This window comes from Corvus brachyrhynchos, unplaced genomic scaffold (assembly GCF_000691975.1).
Source record: "Corvus brachyrhynchos isolate BGI_N302 unplaced genomic scaffold, ASM69197v1 scaffold10, whole genome shotgun sequence".
Taxonomy (NCBI): Eukaryota; Metazoa; Chordata; class Aves; order Passeriformes; family Corvidae; genus Corvus; species Corvus brachyrhynchos.
Window position 1 is genome coordinate 391564 of NW_008236180.1, and position 10982 is coordinate 402545.

The 10982-nt window shown below is 43.4% G+C and overlaps 1 long non-coding RNA gene across 8 annotated transcripts in view; it reads left to right on the forward strand.

Annotated features, from left to right (window-relative positions):
• Positions 1–10982, forward strand: part of LOC108446335 — a 129580-nt gene that overhangs the window by 8693 nt on the left and 109905 nt on the right. For all 8 annotated transcript variants that reach the window (XR_001861502.1, XR_001861499.1, XR_001861500.1 and 5 more), the window contains exons 6-10: positions 575–769; positions 4750–4974; positions 6700–6868; positions 6993–7096; positions 7270–7376. This is a non-coding gene — a long non-coding RNA (uncharacterized LOC108446335). The remainder of the gene's footprint in view (positions 1–574; positions 770–4749; positions 4975–6699; positions 6869–6992; positions 7097–7269; positions 7377–10982) is intronic.

A 10982-nucleotide genomic window follows, 5' to 3' on the forward strand; every position in this document is an offset into this window, starting at 1 on the left:
GGAAAATTTGTTGCAATAATACAAACCCATCATGCTCTCTCTGGTTACAGCTGAGTTGACGCTACATCAGCAGCAGAATATGTACAAATTAAACTGTAACAACGTACCAAGGAGAGGCACAGCAATATCACAAAAATTATCCACAGTACAATATAACTAATGTTGTGTGAAATGCATTCATTGGCCAAATGATGTCTAGGTGTAACTTAAGGAGTTATGCTGATGGAGATAATGGTTATAGAACAGAGATAAAGGAAGGAAAGGCGAGTGAAAGACAAAAGGTTGCAGCAAGGGCAGCCTGGCTGGGGAGGATGTTCAAGCAGGTGAGTTTGAACAGGAAAGCTGAGCTGCTCTGGAATGTAGAAGCATGTGAAAAGAACTCAGTGCCACCTTTCCTCCTCACATGTCTGGTGTGGAGGTGTGCTGCTGTTTCAAGCACACACACCCTGTGCTCCTTCTCATCTCCTTTTGTGTGGACTTCTTGCAAACATTTATCTAGAAACACAAGCTGCATATCTGTTAAATATTCTCTAGCCCTGTTGCTTATAGAAATGTCTGTGTTTTCACTTTCTAGATACAAAACAAAAAATCCAAAGAGAAGGGACTGATTTTCTTAGTATGTCCAAAACCAAGAAATGAGCTCAAACATAGCCAGCAAGAGGATGGCTAGAGTAAACACGTGCACTCAGAAGTTGTCATCTCATTTCTTAATCTGAGAGTCTTTGTGAAATGAGTAAATGTTTTGCCTGAATAAGAAACTTGGCAATTGGTAAGTCAATGTGATTTTCCTCTTTGTTAAACACAGATTTAGAAAAAAGTATGTCCAGTGACCCATTGTGCCATCATGCTTATCCAGAGATGTTTATCTAGACATGAACATTCTGTTTTCAAAGGAACTTGGGGATTAGCCAAGTAAATCTTATTTTACATCTAAATTGCATTTTCCAAAACAGTTCAGGTGAGCCTCCACCTCACTGAGTGTCTCTTAAAAACCTAAGTAATTCTTAAAATCAGAGAACTGGACAGCAAAGTGGACTTGCCTGAAATAAAATCAATCTCTGTGCAATGTGTTGCTGGAGTACAAGGCCTGGTCTCTGATGCAGTCACATCCTCTCAAATTACTAGAAAAATAGAGTATTTTCATGGTATTCCTGACTATTTTTTACCTGGTTGGTTACAAAGAAAGAGCCTAGGCCAAAATCATGCAACAGTTGTTGTTCCTGACGTGTGGGAGCCATGTTAGGGGTTTTTTCTCATTATTGATATGCACAAGGATGGGAGGTAGACCCAGCCAAAAATGCTGGGATCCAACTATTTTCAAAGTCCTAAGATATCCAGAGTGGGGAGTTCATTTTGTCTACCAGGGAAGATAGGGGGTCCCCATGGATCATTTCAGTGGGAGGCAAAGCTCTCCACAGAGATGGGGTGTGCTGGACTGAGCATTTTTGCTCTGCTTCAAAGGCAGAGGAGGGAGGAGCAACGCGATAAAATCAGCGTTTTCAGCCCTAAATCTGACTTGGATCTGGGGGTTCTTTGTGAACCTTACAAAGCTTTTTCTCCAGCCAACCACCTCCACTCACCGCTGAGCACGTGCCAGGAATTCCCTAGCTGAGGAAGCTGCCAAAACCCAGGGAGCTGTGATAACTCTCTGCTATCACATCCATAAAGCCTCAGTCAAGGCTGCTCTTCCCCCAAGCGGGCAGGGGCATGGCATGGCCAAAGGGGAACATCCTCAGCCTCTAGCCTCTGTCATTTTGTTCCCTCTCTGTGCCACAGTTTTGTGTTTTTACAGGGCTATGATGGCTCTGTGCAGAGGAATTTCTGCAGTCCCTCTTCATTTGGGAAACAAACTTCAGCCATTTTCTCCGGGGGCAGGAAAGCACACTTCTCCTTCACTCTGACAGGAGGGTGTGCAGTAACACAGCAAGCTCAACCTTGAGAAGGGGGAGAGGCACTCTGGGACCTGGACTGGTTTATATCTCAGCTGATTCTCCTCTTTCTGTCTTCCATATCCCCTTAATAGCTTGACAGGAGAAATATAGGGAAGATACAGCCATCTGATTAACAGTGCCGGGGGCTGGGGATGGATGACAAGGAAAGGGAGCGCAGCATGGCTACCAGCCAAGTTCCAGCAAGAAACAGAATATCTGGCTTCCTCTAATCTCTGGAGGAAAATTAAGTTACAAAAACCTTTAGTGGAAACTTTGCATACATTCAGCACCATTGCCATGCCTGACAGAAAAAAAACCCCCTGATATATTATTTAGTTTATAGTTATAGAATTAAAGGCACAAGCTTTCCCACTAGGAATAAAGAAAAAAAATCCTCTTGAAAACTAAAGACAAAACCCCGTAAAACCTCTCAAATGTTTTGTGCTGTCAGAATTCTTGAGAAATTCTCCTTTTGGTGTTAATGGATGGTTGTGTGAAGATGTCTGAACACTTTCCCAATGAATTTTTTGCACTTGCATGTAGATCCCTTCTTGTTTTCTGAGCCATTTGCTCTGCCTCCTGCAGGAGCACTGAAGAAGAGGAGAAGGTGGAGGTGGGGAAAAGGCTCTGAATTGCCCTGGGCAGACACCACTGCCCCAGAAAAGGGCTTAGGCTTCTCAGGATTACACTGAGCCCAGGAGCCAAGGCCATCACTTTGCTGTTCATCAGAAATGTGTGTGTTACACACAGAGAGGAATTCCTCCCCCTCCTCCATGTCTGTCATCAATGTGTTGATGAAAAATAATGGAGTTTGATTTAAAAAAAAATACCTTAGGTGTTAAGTGAGCTACAAGTTGGGACCTGTGCATATGAGAGAAAGGACTGATTAAAATGAAATAGCCTATTTATTGACATCTAAAGCAGTTGGAGTAACCATGATGAAAGTATTACTTACATGTTACTCAGTTTTATGAGAGGGGGAAAAAAAGAAGCTAGATTGGCTAGTTAGAACTTTTCTTCATTAAGTCTTACGGTATGTTGACATATGTACAAAGTGAGATTTTTTCATGTCAGAAACATGAACCAAGGGTCTGAACAGCCACTGCCTGGCTCAGAACCTTTCATTCCCCGGGCTGGCTGTGCTCTCCTCTTGCTTGCTGTCGAGGCTGGTGGGAATCTGGCTCTGTTTGCTCTGAGAGGAGAAAGCACAGATGCATTCTGTACAATTTCCCTCCACCTTGTTCCAAGCAGCTTGCTCCCAACCTTCCTCATGGGATTCCTTCGCCAGCCTTGTCTGAAGGGAACGTTTTCCATGCAGAGGAACGTAAGAGCCATGTTTACATGCCATTTCCCTTCTGAGAGCTTTATTTCTCTTCAGCCTCAGGGACCTCAACACCAGCCAAAACTCAATATGGGGCTGAAATTGTACACTGGCCGTCCCCAGCCCCGGGCAGCCCTGCCGCGGGACAGAGGGGTGTGTTTGTGTAAGCGTGCACGTGTGCGTGTGTGCACACAAAAACAGATGTGTGCTGTCCAGAATAAATGAGGCTATTCAGAGTGACACAAAATGGACAATTTATGGCCAGTTTTAGCAATTAGTCAGACCAAAGAAGTGAGGTGGGTCAGTATTAAAACCCTCACTGTTTTGTTTACTTTAAAAAAGCAACAGGGAGTTCCAGCTGATGAGCAAAGATACTGAGAAAGGGTAATTAAAGAGAAACAATCTTTGATGTTTGTCTTATTACAGTTTCTCTTCATTTTGTTGTGCTCCCCTTACATGGTCTTGAGAAACAGAGCTGCTGCTTTCTTTTAGGGAGGGCAGTGTGGGGGCGGCTGCATGGGCAATTCTGCAGCAGGAAATCACCACACGCTTCCTGCCAGGCTCTTGCACCTTGCAGTGAATTAAGGTCCTTCCTACAAAAGTGCTGGCACCTAGCAGAAATTCTAGGTATCAGCCTATAGGGCTGTCCACTTGTGTGACTATTTTTATTGTGCTAATGGGGGAAAAAGTTCCCCTGAAAAATATTGATAGCTCCTAAAATACTCCACCAGCCCAAGAGTAGCTTAAACTGTGTAAATTAAACCTTGAGCATGACCTGCCCCCCCACACTTCACCACCTCTGTTAGTATAAATATTCTGTTCCATTTGAATTAAGTATTTTGTCTTCTACTCAGGTCTCAGTTCTTCTGCTTCCAACACTTTATTCCGTGCCACAGTCATAAGATTACAGGTTTCACGTGTTGTTACAAACTCCTGAGCAAGCCAAATCTTTGTGCTGTATGGAAGGTTTTTAAGTTCAGGTTGAACAGTAAGAAGATAAGATTTGCAGGACTTTTTGTTTTTCCTGGTCCATGGGCAGCCTTTTCTGACTTTTGCATCATGAGTGCGCTCGGATGTGGTGAAGCTGGCTGCTGCTCATGGATGATCTTTCATTTGTGGGGATGACAGTGAGAGATGGAAAGTGCAGTGGAATGGTTGGGAGTTATTTAATCAAAGTCTTTCAATGAAGGAAAAGATATTTTAATATGTGGTTTGATTCACTGCAAATTTTTGGCAGTAGATGGGGCCCTTACTGTAATAAAATTCCATTGAGTTGGGAAGTCTCTTGGAGGTGGTGCCCAGATGCAGTATATTGGAGCTGACTCCTGGAACATCATCTCTGATGCAGCTCAGGCTGTTTGTTGTCTCCGTGTAACTGCTCCCGAGAAAAATCCCAAGAGGTGGGAAAGGGGAAACAACGTTCCTACACCTCTGTGCCCCACCTTTTCACTGCACTCTGGCCTAATGCTTTCATTTACTGTCTTTCTTTCCAAAAAGCTGCAAACCCACAGGCTCCCTGATTCTGCTCTTGCTGACCACGCTCAGGACGCCACATGAGATCAAGGGTGAGCAGGAAGGGGAATGCACCCCTGGAACAGGATGGGGCAGAACCAGAACCTCACCTTCTGCCACAATGCTGTGAATTCAACATTTCACCCAAGCAAACCCACATTTCCTGGCAGTGCTGGGGCTGGCCTGGAATCCAGACCTGGTCTGCTCAAGGTAGAGCCATTATCCTAAAGTGCTTTTATTGATCTGTTGACTTTCTGTCTCCCTCCTTCTCTTCCTCTCTTCACCCTGCCAGCCTCTTAAAGACTCATATCTTGTCTCATACAACCAAGGTATTTTAAGGGGTGAACAATGATTTTGAAGTCAGATTAGACAAACTATATCTGACCAGTAAAACCAGATATCCCCTGAATGATATCTGAAGAGGGATCTGTCTACATCTACAAATCAGTCCCTCTTTCTCTTCCCCTCTTATTTTTTCTCCCTCTGTGTATGTCCCACTGTTCTTCAAACAATCAATTTCAAGGGCTCATAGATCTCCTTTGTAGCAGCCTATCCCCCAAAGTGGCAATGCCATATTGTCATGCTTTATTTTCGGTTGGTTAAAGGGACCTACAGTAGTAAATCTATATCTGTGCTGTGATATCCTGCAGTATTAAAGGCTGAGATTTAAAGACAGGCCTGAAAGACTTAGTAGTTGATGCCTGTGGAAAGCCAAGAGGAGCTGTGTGCCTTACTGGAAATTTCAGGCACAACGTGTTAGAGTGCGATATATTACAGTGACCCGAGCTGCAAATCCTTCTGAGATGGAGATAAAGGGAGAAAGAATAATACTGGAGAAAATGTTAACAACACTGTGTGTTACCAAATACTAAGAAAGGGCTCAAAGTTGGTCTGTCTCTTTTTATTTCTTATTGTGGTATTCATAATTTCTCATGTTTATGGAAAATTGCAATTCCTTCCTAACAACATTGCTCATTAACCAATTGCTTAAAGTATGGGCATGTAGTTAATGCTCTGAAAAATACACAGGTAAATACAGAACAGTTAAAAAGGGCTAAATTTGATTATAGAAGTGCATTAACTTTTTAAAAATGTGAAGTGCAATGTCTTTCATGGAGCTGAATACATCACTGTTCATGAATGCAGTATTTGAAAAATAAAGAAGTTATTGATAGTTTATAGTTGGGTAAGCCTAAATATGCATACATGCTTTATAATGCACTCTAATTTTTTAATGTTGAAGCAATATAAATAAAAGCATATTTGAGTAAAAACCAGAAATTCACATTGCACTCTTTTGTTAGGCTGGATAGTACCACCATGAAAATAGTGTGAGTGTTTTCACTGGGAAATATTAATGAGATTAAGGACAAAAACTTCTATAGTCACATCCCTTTCTCACTTCATTCATATCAGCATTAGTTTACTTTTTATGGAAATTCACGGAAAAGAAGATAAATTAATTTGCTCTAGTCAGTAGCTGCCTGTGCATTATTGAAACCCTCCTTTCAAGTGTAGCTACTGCTCTTGTAAGCCAGGACAGGAGCAGCTCTGCATGTTTCAGGTGAGCAGTTGTGCAGGACCTGTCACGGATCACGTCTGGTGCTTCAGTCAATAATCAATGTGGAGAGTTTGAAAGCAACCTGCTGGCTGAAATATGTTCATGTAAAGAGTTTATCTAAGAAATATGAATATAGTGAAATGTGGAGAGGAAAGAAAATTAAAACCTGTTTTCATATTACTGAGGAAATGAAAAAAAAGTTGGGAATAACCTTCTCTGACCATGGGATGGCCACTTATGGACATAAGGCAGTGAACCTTGATTGATTTTGGGATTTGTGTGATGAGAAGCAGTTCACAGTTCAGTGCATTGCAGATGCATTAGCCATTGTAATACTGTGTTAGTAACAGCAAACTTTCCTTTTGAAATCACAGGGAAAAGGGAATGGGAGTCCTGGGGGGAGAGAATTCCTTGGCAAGCACCCCTAAGTCATTTACCTTTTTGGAGAAACTACAGCAGGACCCCAACAACAGCCTGATGCGCACTGAGCTACAGCTCTGGACAGTGAACAGCAAATGCTTCATGTCCTGCATTGAGCTGGAGGTAAGAGCCAGAGTTGACTTTCCTTCCAGATAATAGCTTGCATTGATGCTGCTGATGGTAGAAAACATAACGCACTGTATTCTGAGCTAGGCACAAATCTGCATTTCCTTGTCCAATCTTACAGATTTTGAAGCAATATGTTTTTGAGGAGATATGTTTGCCCAGTTCTACAGAAATCTTGATGAAAAAAGCATTGGCTCAGCCTGTGAGATGCTCCTAAATACTGCTGTAAGTAGACTGTGAAGTTTGTTTGTGTGTTTCAAAACCTAATTGCCCAGTGAAACTACCTGAGTAAATTGGTTTCAGGGCTAGAAAAGGCTCATAACCATGCTTGTTTGGTAAGAGATCATACAAAGATAAAGCTGATGCTCATTCTAAAAGGTAAATTTGTTTTTTTACAGAGCAAGGTGAATTTGCAGACTTTCCTCCTGGGAGATGCTATCAGGACAAGCTGTGAAGTTGGATGTCTGAATTGGAGCAAGAAGATTTTCTAAACACCAGTACAGAAGTAAGCACTCTAAGTAATTTGCAAGCTAGAGAAAATGAGCCAAAAATCACTTTTCGAGACAGAAATGAGCCTGAGCAGAATTATGTGTAACTCTGCCTCGTCTGACAGCAACACTGAGTACAGATGGGTGCATTTTGTGATGTGTCACTGCTGAGCATGAGCCTGTTGGGAGGCAGGAGCTCAGGCAGGTGAGCTGATCTGCTGGGGAAATCCTTTACCAACAGCAGTACTGTCCTTGTGGTCTCTGGGTTTTGCAGAAAAGAACTATGCATTAGAATATAGCATTTGGTATGTTGAATTACACAGGACTGGAGGCAGTCCCAGTGATGAGGATCATGAACTGGGAACTGCCTGGCCATTTCCAGTGAGTATCTGCCAGCCAGGGGAGCCAGGCAGCTGCACGCCTGGTCTGTGGGACGTCAGATAAAGCAAGAGGAAGCAGGAAGGGAAATATTCTCTGGTAAATCAGGGGGAGGAGAGAGGCAGAAGGAACCCCATGCACCTTTCAGCAGAACAGTTGTGAGCTGTTAGGTGCGAATCCCACAGAAGCCCGTTGTAATTAAGCATCCTACAAGATGAGGGGGGGGGTGCAATAAGCTCATCAGCAGCATCTGCACTGACTCTCTGCCCCCCCTGGATACCCTTTGGAAATCTTCAGCGTGTTTTGTGTTTGTTTTGGAGCCAGAAACAAATGCTGGCAAATGCAAAGGTGTGAAATGTTGGCCAACCGATCCCAGTGTGCCCTACAGGGCACTGGAGAGAGGATTGCTCTAAATGGATGATGAGCACAGTTCAGAGACTGTTAAGTTAAAGCTTATTACCCTCATTAAGCGATGTGTGTAACGTGGTTTCGGGCTTCTGATATGGTAAACCCAACGTTTTCCAAATGTTTTGTTGTCCTGTCTGTTATGCTTGGAGGGGAATTCAGTTTCTGTTTTGCACTGGGTCAAATTCAGTGTGGAGATAAGGTTCCTTAAGGGAGTTTAGAGTTTGGGATTGCCTCGTGAAGGCAGAGGCTGTATGGTACAAGGTGCTCTGTCAGAACCAGGAGGGGTTTCCCTGGGAACGAGAGTGCTAGGGATAAAGTGCCAAGCCATGCTGGTGTCCCTGGCCATGGTCCCTGGAGCTCTGCATGGTAGGAGATCAGGCTGTGCTGCTCCCAGCAGGGTGTGAATGAAGAAAGATGGCTCAGGTTTAGCTTTCCAAGGATGAGGAGCACCGAGGTGGGGTGGAGCAGGATCAGGAAGCAGTTTAGACTCGCCAGGTACCATTAGCTTGAGCTCAGGACTGACCCTGCAGGACTGGGCTGGTTTGCACAAGAAGACTTGAGTGTCTCTGCCATGTGCTCCTCATCATTTCCATTATCTGTGTCTTTCTTTTATCTGGGGTACCACAGCTCCTTCCAATGATGGAGCATTGGCTCTCCAGTCAGCTTTAATCTCCAGCTGTCTTGGGAGGGGTCAGGTCGGGAGAGATTTGAGGTCCTCAGCCCTGAAGTGAAGCCCTCCCTGTTTCTGACAGGCATGCAATTGAAACCAGCTGATCCCAAGTCCTTTTCAAACATTTCCATTTCAAACCACTGAAGTTTTATGTCTTTCTAGTAAATTTTTTCTTGAGCCTCATAAATCTCATAAAATTCTTGAACAGCTAGTAAATTTGGCCATTCAGATACACGTTTTCCAGTAAAGAGGATAATGGTTGCTGTTCCTGATGGCACCTCCCCACCCTTTCAGCTGTAGGAATTCACCTCTTGCCTGTGGGCTGCTTGCACACGGCTTGGGCCATGCTAAGGAAAGCAACACGTGCAGGTCCCGTCTGCAGGAAGAATCAGGGCATTGCTGGGCCCCTGCTAGCTTGGCCAGTGCCCCTACCCATGAGCTGGGCAAAGTCGTTTGTTCTCCTCACATCTCACATCAGAAGAAATAGGTTGATGTTCCCCTGCTCAGGGGGTTGGGAATCTTGCTCTGTTCAGGCTGGACAGAAAACATTCCAGCCAAGTCTCTTAGGCTTGGATTTCCAGGTGGGCTTGAAAGGCCATGAGTCCAAGGACAACATAAACCCAGCAGTGCTCAGACTTCTTTTGGAAACACCAGACAAAAGTACTGAAGTTATTTAGAAAAACATGCTAGAGAAATAGAAAATTGCAAGCATATTTTCCCCTTTATTTGTTGTCTCCCAAATTCAAACAAGCTTATTTCCTTTCCTGCAATGCTGCTTTTGATAATCTTGTGCCAAAGGCACTGAATCTGTTCTTATTGCTGTCAATAGCAAGATGCCTGTTGCTTTTAATGGTTCAGCTATTAAAACACAACATCCCAGTTGTCTGGCTGTGAGCAATCCCAAGCTATCGCAGTGACAATATGGAACCTTTTTCCTCTCTGAATGTTTCTCTGCAAAGTTTGACCATTTTGGCTGGGGTAAAACATGTGTCTATCTGGGATTCTTTCCAAGGATGAGATTTTGACAGCTGTGCTCATGTTGGCAAAAATCCTGACATCTTGTGCTTCGTTGAAATAGCAGATTCTTAGTGGAGAGGGGTGGGAATCCGATTTCATAGATGAACACTTATGAATTGAAGACTGTGAGCCTGGCTGAGCTCTTTTCACTTGGGGGAAAAGGTTGAACCCATCCTTTGGGAACAGGGTGGAGCCTGCCTTTCTTCCCGTCCCCACCTGTGGGCACAGATGGCTGATGGGCAGTGGGGTGGATGGAGCTCTCTGTGCTGCTGCCAGCTTTGTGCAGCAGTGTGGGACATGCCTTGGACTGCACCCACGGAAGGGGGAGTCAGCCTGCTTGCAGTCCATGCCTAATGATTTTCATTTACATATTGGATGTTTTGGGCACGGCTGGTGGGTGGTGTTGGTGCGCTTTCAATGAAAATCCACCTTTGCAAGCCTGGTCAAATCTTGGCATCATATTTCTGCCAGAGAGCTCGTGAAAAAGAAAGCCTTACTATCCTCTGAAATAACCTGTTTTGGGGGTTTTTATTATCACTATTGTGATAAAGTTGATTGAGTGGTTTTTGTTTGTTTTTTTCACTGGAATCTCCATCTTGAACTGGAGAAATATTTCCCACAAATGCTGTAATTATTCAAAGCTGATATATTTCTGCAGAAACCTTCAATCTGATGAACTGTCACTTTTCTGATGAAGAATCACTTATTTGGAGACTAGAACTCCTATTATGTCGACAAATAGGGAATGGTGGCACAGAAAATTGTGTCATGAGGTCAACCAGGAATTCCACTTAAGAGCCAAGGATAAACTGGAATGGGTCTGGTGAAACGTCATCAAAATTTTTTCAGAAGGTATTTTGTAAATATTATATTTATTTCAAACTTTCCAGTGGCCAGACAGTTCCTTTATATTTTACCAAGAAAAATAAATTCAAGAAACAAGTCACAAGGTTTTAAAACCACGTCAACAATTATTTTCCATGCCTGGTATTTCAATGGAAATTAAGGAAAAATATTTTTTAAAACACAAACAAGATAGTAGTCAAACAACAAAACCCCAAACAAAACATGCCTCCTGTTGAGAACAATTCAAGCAGTTTTGCTCAGGAAAGATTGTAGCTTAGGGTTAGACACACAGTCAGACATTCCT